Raw genomic sequence first — 11,596 nt, 5'->3', positions numbered from 1 at the left:
GTGTTGCTTGGCTGCGTTGCTCACCCAGTAAGGAGTCTAAGAACGACTGGGGGGTGGAGCGTGCATGCCTTGTGCCTGGCCGCATTGCCTGGGGACTCAACTTTGCTCAGCGCTTCCCAGCGGAGAGGTGACGGTGGTTTTCCTTGCTGCATCCCCTTTGCTGGGTTGCTGCGCTGTGGGAACCACTGCTTGAGGCTTTGTTTGGTTGCTGGCTTGGCTTTCGGCCTTTGGCTCAGAGGGGCTCAGAAGTTGAACATACCTGTGCTCAGAATCAGATGGATACGTCATCGACGGCCCACTAACCCTTGCCGGGGAGAAGGTCTGTCTGGAGCGGGGGCACATGGTGGGGGAAAAGGAAAGGAGCTGGTTGAGTACAATGGCGGGCGGCGATCTCGTGGGAGGGGGGCTTTTGGATTTGTTTTGGAGGCTCCTTCGATTGACTGTTATGGGGGAAAGGAGTTGGTTGACTAAAATCCCTTATTTTGGCTGCTGATCCCTTATTTTCGAGGCTGCTGGTCCCTTATTTTCAAATCTGTAAGTTGGCAGCTATGGGCGTGATCCTTGTGAGATATTTACAATGCAGCCAAACCAACGATGCATATTTGCTAGATAGGCACACCATAGGAGCTGAAGCTCATGGAGTTTTCCTGTAAGTTTGCTAGAGAGAACTCTGAGAGCCACTCCCACTATAGCTATCTATAACCTCCTCACCTGACCGGGCACTTCCTCTTTGCTCTTCAGCTCATCACCAAGCCAGAAATGCGAGAACATATGCTAAGTCTGAGCTCCACTGTTCAGACACCATCTTAAGCTAGACTTAAGCATGTCTTTGCTATTTTAAGCCTGCCTGAACAAAGCGGCTGTATCTTCAGCCAGTATTCTGAATGAGCAAATGTTACCTTTACCTTTTACATGACTGTTTGTGTGATTATTATTTTAAGAGGGAGAAAAGTTTGCCTTAAAGCATCCTGGATTACTTAAAACTAAAAAGCTAAAACTAGCCTGCCTAAGCTTCCCTTTTAAGCTGCAAAGGGATGCACTCTGCTGAACATACAGAAGGATATTTAACAGATATATCCTCTCCTAGCATCTACTGTATTTTTCCGTGCATAATACGCCCCCATGTATAAGACCCCAAAATACCTCTCAGCACTACTTGTGTATAAGACAAGCCCCAATTTTAAACCAATTTTTTTGGGTAAAAAAACCCTAGTCTTATACACGGAAAAATACGGTATTCACATATCAGGATTCCTTTGCTTTATAAACCTTCACAAAATGAGGCTGTTTAGGATATACTTGGCAGCAGTTTGAAGGGGCAGCGTATATCTAGCCATCAGATCAAATTTGTTCAAAATCTGTTTGGAAAAATTACACATGCTCAGTTCAGAAAAGGCACATCTGCACAGGGAACAAGAATTGCTTTCTCCCTTCTCACACTCCTTTGTGAAGGAGAGCTGCAGTGTGCCAAACCACAACACTGTTGAGGAAGTGAATCAATAGCATTAGTATTCCTTTTCCTAATGAGAAGATGTGGAGAAGGTCATGACTCTCTCCAGTACAGCTATTAAAGCTGGAAGTGTTGATATGTGCGTCTGCTGTCTATCCACTACAAAGCGTGGCATTTCCTTACAAAATTTTGTGTACTTTATAAATGGGCTTGCCTGTAACCTCACGAGCTGAACCTCAAACATAAGGGCCTCTTTGATTATTAAGTACTCCTTTCTAACCCTCAGGCCAATTATAACATCCCATAAACAGCAGCAAATGTTGTTCGTCTCTGTTCAGTAGCTTTTTTGCTAGAATGCTTTGAACCTGATGTGTCTTAATAAAAGGTAATTTGGAGTGTGCTATGACTTATCGGCAATATGTACAGTATTACTTGAGCAAACGTTGCTCATAAACCTTGAGAATCCAATTAAAGTCGTCCTACTAGTGATGCAAGAAGGCATCATTTTCCATTCCACGGTGTATTTGCCATATGTTTCCGTTCTGCTGCAGTTCATCTTCTGCCAAAAACTACATTATTCATCTTGCTGTCCACCATGGCAAAATTATGGTGCCATTATGTTATTTCATCCCATTCATGTCAATGCACAGGTAACACAAGGCAAGGTGAGGGGGGCGGGACATAATCAACTGCATATTGTTTGCTGACTGAAAGCAATAACAGCAGCGAATAGCAGCTGGAGGAGGAGGTAAGGACAGTGAAGAGCTGTGAGTGATGGTGGTGGGACCGTTTTCCCATCTTCTGGACCCCCTGGGAAACTCAACAACTAGGTATGGAGGGTACAGCTGAATGGGACACAGCTGTGGACAGAATGAGCAAGTACCATCTACCATGGGCCTGCCCCAAATAACCAAGTCTAGAGTGAGAGACTAGGGTGATGTCTGCTGTTTCCAGGAACTCTTCTCATTGTGAGATTTTTGTGCATGAGCCGAGAGTTTGTTGGACCCTGGGTGAGAACTCAGAGACTGAGAGGGAGGGTGTGTCAGAAGGAAAACAATTTGTTAATGCTTTATATATATTAGTAACCTTGTATTAATGGAACATTTTTATCTGTAACACTGTATTTTTGTAATATTTTGTTGTTGCTTCAGGTTTTTTTCTGTCCTGGGCATGAATAAGCAGAGGTGGGCAATATCCTCTCCAGTTTTCATTTCTGTCAATTCTTGGACTTCTCTATTCCAAACTCTCCCTTAGCACTCAGCTGTCTAGCCCTGAGGCATGAGAGCATAAACCAAGTACAGGGCTTATGTCTCCTGTTTGCAACCCCTCTGGGATTTAGGAGGGGATCAGATCTCTTAACGGATGACATTAAAGCCTCATGGGTTGATAATTGACTAGTTATAGGTATGGTAAAGGTTATAATTTGTTTTATTAGTGAACAATGTCGAATTGTACAAAGTTGCCTTATCCAACTGAAGCTGAAAGGAGGGAGAAAGGAAGCTGTATGCAAGATCCTTCTAACTCTTGGATCCTGCAACTGTTAAAAGCATAAACAAAGTGTCCTGTGTTGAGCTGATAGCCTGGGTGATGGACCATTAAGGGAAACAAAGGAAAGGGACTCTGTGTGAGATGGCAATGGGTGGGGCCCTCTATCCCAGCTTGTGGTTAGTTAGAAGGACGAAGCCAGAGTTTGGTATGGAAAGTTACAGTGATGTAGCCCAGAAGAAAAAGCAGCAACTCTAGAGAAAGTTTGAGCAATATTTCTGCTTGAATCCAAGGCTGTGACTATAGGAGAAAAAAGACCTTTTTGGGATGTTAATGCTGCGAACACCTCCATCGTAGGCTCAGGTTGTATATACAGTAAATGCAAATAAACCATATACAGGTGAAACTCAAAAAATTAGAATATTGTGGAAAAGTTCATTTATTTAAGTAATGCAACTTAAAAGGTGAAACTAATATATGAGATAGCCTCATGACATGCAAAGCGAGATACACAGCCAAAAGTATCAAAACCTGGTTCAATGCCCATGGGATTACTGTGCTTGATTGGCCAGCAAACCCACCTGACCTGAACCCCATAGAGAATCTATGGGGCATTGCCAAGAGAAAGATGAGAGACATGAGACCGAGCAATGTAGAAGAGCTGAAGGCTGAGCAGTGCCATAAGCTGATAGCATTCTTGCCACGCCGCATTGAGGGAGTAATTGATGCAAAAGGGGCCCAAACCAAGTACTGAGTACATGTGCATGCTTCTACTTCTCAGAGGTCCAATATTGCTCTATTTGCAGTCCTTGTTTTACTGATTTCATTTAATATTCTAATTTTCTGAGATTGTTAATTTGGGGTTTTCATCAGCTGTACGCCATAAACATCACAATTATAACAAATAAAGGCTTGACATATCTCGCTTTGCATGTCATGAGTCTATCTCATATATTAGTTTCACCTTTTAAATTGCATTACTGAAATAAATGAACTTTTCCACAATATTCTAATTTTTTGAGTTTCACCTGTATCCTAAAGAAACCACAGTCTCCACTGTGCCTCATTCCAAAACGAAACACAAACTCTGGGCAAGCAACTGGAACCCCTGGAATCTTGCACGGCAGTATATTGATGCAGTAAATTGTTGCACTCTCTTCCTAGAAGGGAATATTGAGTTGCAAACAACAACAAACTAAACAACAACAAACATGGAAGCACATTCTACAGAGTGGTCAAGTTCACCGTGATGAGAGGCAAGCTAAGCTGTGCAAAGTTGTTTGAGAAAATTGGATATTGATTTATGCACTGGACTGACATTTTTAATTTTTTTTAGTGTTGTTATTATATTCAACTCAGTGGTGCTAATTCTAGGTTTCACACATGCTTGGAAGATTACAGCACTTACCACCACATTGCTGAAGTTCAGAACACCAGATGTGTGATCCTTGGGATCCTATCTTTTGGATAATGGTGTGAAAACTGTGATTAAGCAAAGCAAAATTGCTTTTCCCCCAAACTGTATTTTGTTCTCATCCCCCACCATGTGATTCCCTAGTCCACTGGACCATATTACCTAGTTTATACTGCATTACCAAATTAGAATACTGTTTTATAAAATCATGTGTTAAATTGTTATTCATGTAAATACTTTAAATGCAGTTATTTCCTCCCCCCTAGGTAGAAAGGTAAAGGACCCCTGGATGGTTAAGTCCAGTCAAAGGCGACTATGGGGTTGTGGCGCTCATCTTGCTTTCAGGCTGAGGGAGCCAGCGTTTGTCCACAGACAGCTTTCTGGGTCATGTGGCTAGCATGACTAAACCACTTCTGGCACAACGGAACCAGAGCACATGGAAATGCTGTTTACCTTCCCACCACAGAGGAACCTATTTATCTACTTGTACTGGCGTGCTTTCAAACTGCTAGGTTGGCAGGAGCTGGGATAGAGCAACAGAAGCTCACTCCGTCAAGGGGATTTGAATTGCCGACCTTCCTATCGGCAAGCCCAAGAGGCTCAGTGGTTTAGACCACAGCGCCACCCATGTCCCATACTCCCCCCTAATCAACATTTTGAAAAAGTACAGGATAACCTTATGAGCAAAACAAGGAAATTTTGTTTCATACCACACCATCTATGACTAAAAGGAAAACGCTTCCATAACAATTATTTGATCCATCCCCCCTTTTTATTCATATAAACAGTCAACTTGGGCATCTATGTACAAAATATTTGCAAACAGCTACACATGATGTGACTTTGCAGGCAGTAAAAGCGTTTATCAAATAAGGGCGAAGAAAAATATCTCTCAGGATACTGGAGTGCGCCACCCCAATCTCTGACTGGGGTTCCAGGCACTTACCCAGGGTTCGTTTTTGGTTTATTTAAAACAGAAGCTCAGACAAATATGGTTCAATGGATAACTTATTAAAGCTAACATCCTTTACACATTTACATAGAAGAAAGCTCAGTGGGACATATTTCTGAGTTGATATGCACATGATTACACTGTAAATGAATAGGATTAAAATTAATACTTATATATGACTGCTTATAAAAAAAAATCATTATGGCTATAAAATCAATTGTGAGTTAACACTATTTTTTATAAGGACATAACCGTGCCTTACATTAATTTCATGGATTGTAGCCATGGAAGGGGATTTAAAAAACTTACTCCTAGATTCAGGGCTCTCCAATTTCCAAGGTGTATGAAGAAGGCAGTTTTAACCCAAGCTTTCCGTGACCCGTAAGACTGGACCCTGTTATTCCTGAATTCCTGTTTTTATCTGTTTATCTAATACAGTTTTAATGGTTTTAACATTGTGTTTTCATTTTTGTGATACTACTTCATTGCATTTCTATTGCATTATTATGTTGCATTTCTGTACACTTAAGAGATTTTTAAATATTAAGTGGTTTTGGAATGCATATAACACTGGTCATGAAAGACCTACATTGGCTCCCGGTACGTTTCTGAGCACAATTCAAAGTGTTGGTGCTGACCTTTAAAGCCCTAAACAGCCTCGGCCCAGTATACCTGAAGGAGCGTCTCCAACCCCATTGTTCAGCCCGGACACTGAGGTCCAGCTCCAAGGGCCTTCTTGCAGTTCCCTCACTGAGAGAAGTAAGGTTGCAGGAAGCCAGGCAGAGGGCCTTCTTGGTAGTGGCGCCCGCCCTGTGGAACGCCCTCCCATCAGATGTCAAGGAAATAAACAACTATCCGACTTTTAGAAGACACTTGAAGGCAACCCTGTTTAAGGAAGTTTTTGATGTTTGATGTTTCATCGTGTTTTTAATATTCTGTTGGGAGCCGCCCAGAGTGGCTGGGGAAACCCAGCCAGATGGGCAGGGTAGAAATTATTATTATTATTATTATTATTATTATTATTATTATACAAATAAATCCTTCCCTCCCCTTCCATAATCCTGATAGAAATCATACCCCGGTGACTGGGGGAGAGAAAAAATATCCCATTGGCACCAATGGAAGTCTCACCATTGGTATGTCAAGTTCAGAGGAATGGGATCTGTCAGAATAACAGCTGGGGAGGGTTGAGTTAAACCTTCCTTCCCTATGTGCTGCGGTTCTGATGGGAATCCACACACACACACATACATAAAATAAACACTTTTAAAAAACCTACCGGCATAACTACAAGCCATGCAATTTCAACACAATGTGCAGATTAGCTTTTCAGAAAGAAATGGGTGATGTAACCCAAAAGTTTGAAAACATCAGAAAACACACACACACACACACACACACACACAGTTGCTGAAATAGTTTGCTTTAACAAAACACACAATGTGTAGTTAGTTTCAAAGCCTGGGCTGTAATGGGATGTTACAGGTATCTGCCATACCATCTCACCTGCAAGTGTGTTAATAAGTGTTAAAGCAGATTTAGCAGGTTAAGAGTCCTCATCAGTTGTTTGTTGGCCGCACTTTGGAGGCAGAACCTGTCCCAGAAACCAAGGTTCATGCTGTGATTACCTTGATTTTAAGGCAAGAGTAGTCTAGCTTCTACCTCTGTAACATGCCCGCATCCGTTTGGTGTCATTTATTGACTGAAAACAGATGTTCCTGCCTGCGGACTCTGACAGGTTTTCCTCTTTTGCTGCTGTCACAAAGAGTGTAATGAAATATTCTTGATCAGGCCTACAAAGGCCTACCATTTTATTTTCATGCTTAGTTTTTCACAAGAGCCATAAATAAGTTTACTTATGTGCTCTGGGGCACGCTGCAGTTCTAAATTTCCAAATTCCACTAATTTTAGTGGGTTTACTGTAAGCATGATTAAATCTGAATCCAGTTAGAAGGGGGCTTGTAAGACCATTGAGTCTTACCTGCTGCTCAAGACAGGAAATTGACAACAGGTGGGGGTATCTGTAACCAAGGCATCATGACTAGCCGTGTGCTGTTCACTCATCTGACTTCCATCACCATTCTCGGGTTTCCAAACCTGCCGCACCTCTTGACCAAAGGCAACAGCGAGACAAAATAAACAAGAGTTTATGCTGTGGGCAATGATGGGTTTATCAGGCTGTTATTAAGAATACTGTGTATCTCAAAATCATGTGCATGTTTTGGAACAGGGATAACTACGTCAGGACAAATAAAACTTAAAGTAGTAAGACTGTTCTGTGTGCTACTACTTGCCCTGAAATTCAGCATAAAGGAGTAGGGTGATCTGTTCATTCACCCTGAAAATGGACCGGTGGTTTATGTCATATCGAGTTGTTAAGTTACAATGAAATTAGCTGTCTTGAAAACAAGCCCTGCTAAATGCTGCAGGAAACCTCAGAGTGTGCTCCTGTCTGAGTTGTGGTGGTAATATTTTATCTTTTTTAAAAAAATAAGGGAGCAATATTGAAGGTGATTTGTTTTATTGTGTTTTTTTTTTAAGGAATGCATTATGTATAAACAAAACACCACAAGGCATACTGGAAATCTTTTTTGCATTGGCAAAAATTCAGCATCAAGCCTCCCAGTATAATTGATTGTCCAACATCTCTCGAACACATCATTCAGCAGCTACAGAGGCATAGCCATACAAGATGCCTGTTAATTAATTCCCTTGCTACCTAGCGCGCTCTCTCTCCCTCTCCCTAGCACACACTCTGCCTGAAAGCAATTACTAAAAGAGAGCAATGGAGAAAAGGGGGGGGGGGAATGCTGAGGCTCAGAAGAGGAAAAGGAAGGAAAAAAGAATACTTTAAAGCAGTTTCACCAACCTGCTGTCTTCCAGATGTTTTGGACTATAACTTTCATCAGCTCCAGTCACTTTAAATTGCACGTGGGGAAAATGTGTGCTAGCATGTTTAAAGCACTGGTGACAAAAGCAAATGTATTTATAACAAGAAACACAAGTTACAGATAGGTAGCCGTGTTGGTCTGCCATAGTCAAAACAAAAAAAATTCCTTCCAGTAGCACCTTAAAGACCAACTAAGTTAGTTCTTGGTATGAGCTTTCGTGTGCATGCACAGTGTATCTGAAGAAGTGTGCATGCACACGAAAGCTCATACCAAGAACTAACTTAGTTGGTCTTTAAGGTGCTACTGGAAGAAACACAAGGCATGTTTACTTCCACTCATGTATGCTTATACGGAAAAATCTGATCCAGATTGCATTAAGGAGAATTTACCGCATCTGCACCTTTCGAAACAATCCATAGCTATTCTTCAAAATTCACACTTCTCCAAATTCTGGTAATACAGTTCTTCGGCCAAGTAATATGTATAAAAATGCATCTACTAGTGTGCATAAAGATGCATATACTGTATTGGAGAAAATAAGATGCAGAAATGCATTATATTGGGGGGATGGCTTTGCAAAAATGTGCATACTGGCAGGAATTTACCCACAAAAATGTGTACTTCAGGAGAAATTTGTACTAAAATGCTAATGAATCTTCACGAGGAATTTAAAAATGACAACAGCAAGCTGACATGCAAATGTGGAGAACTGGTGATTGGAAAAATGGGAAACCGAAACTTTTTGCACTAGTGCAAGTATTAGTGTTAGCACAAGAGAACTTCCCCTTCTCCTCCCCCTGCACTTTTCCCAAAATTGTCTCAGAGGCATAGCTGTCAACTTACAGATTTGAAAATAAGGGACAAGCAGCCTCGAAAATAAGGGATCAGCAGCCAAAATAAGGGATTTTCCGGGCACAGGTATGTTTAGATTCTGAACCCCTCTGAGCCAAAGGCAAAAAGCCCAGCCAGCAGCCAAACGAAGCCTCATCAATAAGGGACAGCAGCGGGATATGGTGCTGGGATAAGGGACTGTCCCGCCAAATAAGGGACGTTTGACAGCTATGCTCAGAGGGTTGGTGAAACCCATAGAATATATTTTAGGGGCATGTGGAGAGGAGAGGGAGAAGAATGTTCTTTTGCTCAAGGGTAATGTTCAGCTTAGCTGCACGATGAATACAACCCCTGTATCTTGTTTTCAGACACACCATGTTTCTCGTTTGACAGTCTTTGCTACATTTTGAACATTGTCTGCAACAGGTAACCAGGTTAAATGTGCTCAATTATATACAGACTTCTGCTTTGATAAGGTCAACTGATGTCTCTCTGCACATTGTTTATGCTGTGCGGTTTGTTAGGATAGATTCCAAGCTGATTCTGCAGGCAAAGAAGCTCAAAGAGTTGCTGACATACACCCATTATTATGCCTTCCATAGTTCCAGTTACAGATAGGTAGCCGTGTTGGTCTGCCATAGTCAAAACAAAAAAAATTCCTTCCAGTAGCACCTTAAAGACCAACTAAGTTAGTTCTTGGTATGAGCTTTCGTGTGCATGCACACGAAAGCTCATACCAAGAACTAACTTAGTTGGTCTTTAAGGTGCTACTGGAAGGAATTTTTTTTGTTTTGACCCATTATTATGTTTGAGAAATGTAAGTGGATATCTGCCAGAGGGCAGAGGGGCTATAACTGACATTGCCGGTGGACATTGGAGACTAAGACTAAGTTAATTTTGTCAATGGCTAAAATAAATATTTGCAAAGCCTTAATGCAAAAAGACTGTGCTATTCAGATCACGTACATACTACAAATTGCCACCCTGGTTGCTAAAAATGTAATCTGTTTATTACTTTGCCATTTCATATCCATTAAGCATGCTTCTTGAATACTGCTTCACATATAACGTTTAAACAAACTGTTACTATGGTGATTTATCTATTTATTTTATTTCTTTTTAAAAAAACACCATAAAATATGCATGTTTCCATGGAGCGTACTTTGGTTAAATCCTGACAATTCTTTTTTAAAAACAACCCAAGCTTTTAAAATAAATAAATATTGAAAACAATCAATTTTTAAACATGAAATTTTAAAAGTGTTCTGTGACAATTTCATGGTTTATGATATTGTTGTTTGTGATAGACACAGCCAAAAAAGCAGACCATAGAGAGGTCATGCCTATTTCACGGCTTATGGTTTCTCTTGGCAGAGGCAATCCCAATCCACTGCTATACAGTGGTACCTGGGGTTACAGACACGTCAGGGTACAGACTCCTCTAACCCATAAATAATGCCTCGGGTTAAGAACTTTGCTTCAGGATGAGAACAGAAATCACGCAGTGGCGGCACAGGAGGCCCCATTAGCTAAAGTGGCACCTCAGGTTAACTACAGTTTCAGGTTAAGAACGGACCTCCAGAAGGAATTAAGTTCTTAACCCGAGGTACCACTGTATTTGTATGTAAGGTAAAGGGACCCCTGACCACTAGGTCCAGTCGTGACCGACTCTGGGGTTGCGGCGCTCATCTCGCTTAATCGGCCGAGGGAGCCGGCGTACAGCTTCCAGGTCATGTGGCCAGCATGACGAAGCTGCTTCTGGCAAACCAAAGCAGTGCACGGAAACGCCGTTTACCTTCCCGCCGTTTACCTTATCTACTTGCACTTTGATGTGCTTTCGAACTGCTAGGTTGGCAGGAGCAGGGACCGAGCAACGGGAGCTCACCCCGTTGTGGGGATTCGAACCGCCGACCTTCTGATCGGCAAGTCCTAGGCTCTGTGGTTTAACCCACAGCACCACCCGCTTCCCGTAGATGTATGTAGCAGAAAGCAAAAGTGTTTACTTGGAAACACTTTGGAGATGGGTGTGCCAGTTTCAGGATAGTAGAAACACTCATAAAGTGTTTCTATTAGGAGAAAGTTGAGTTTTTATGACTTTTTTTTTAACTGGCAAACTGATGTGGAAATGTGGAGAAATGAACTTAAGAACCGGACTGATCAACCAGTTAGTTCACTTTTTGTTGTTCATTCTTGACCTATTACATGATGTATACATTTCTATGAAGCCTTATTGTTTCACACTGTTGTACACCACCTTGCCACATTTTTTTTGAAAAGCAGTATAGAAATATTTAAATAAAACAAACACAAGTAAGAGTGGAAACAAGAAACAAGAAACAGAAGCTGAAATGGACACAGTCACCCATTCCATCATTGGACTCTGTTGGCTGCTTTGCATATGGAAAAATAGGTTAAAGACAGATATTCAAGCAAACAAAATAAATACCATTTTGTCACTCTTTTTACCTGTGTCTTTTTTCTCCCGCCATGCTGATCCTATCAAATAATGGCAAGTTCTGCAAAATATGCTTCAGAATAAGGCACGTAATATTTGCATGCAGAATGTGACATTT

This window comes from Podarcis cretensis (genome assembly GCF_951804945.1).
Source record: "Podarcis cretensis genome assembly, chromosome: 4".
In the NCBI taxonomy this organism is placed as follows: domain Eukaryota; kingdom Metazoa; phylum Chordata; class Lepidosauria; order Squamata; family Lacertidae; genus Podarcis; species Podarcis cretensis.
This window is presented reverse-complemented; position numbering follows the sequence as displayed.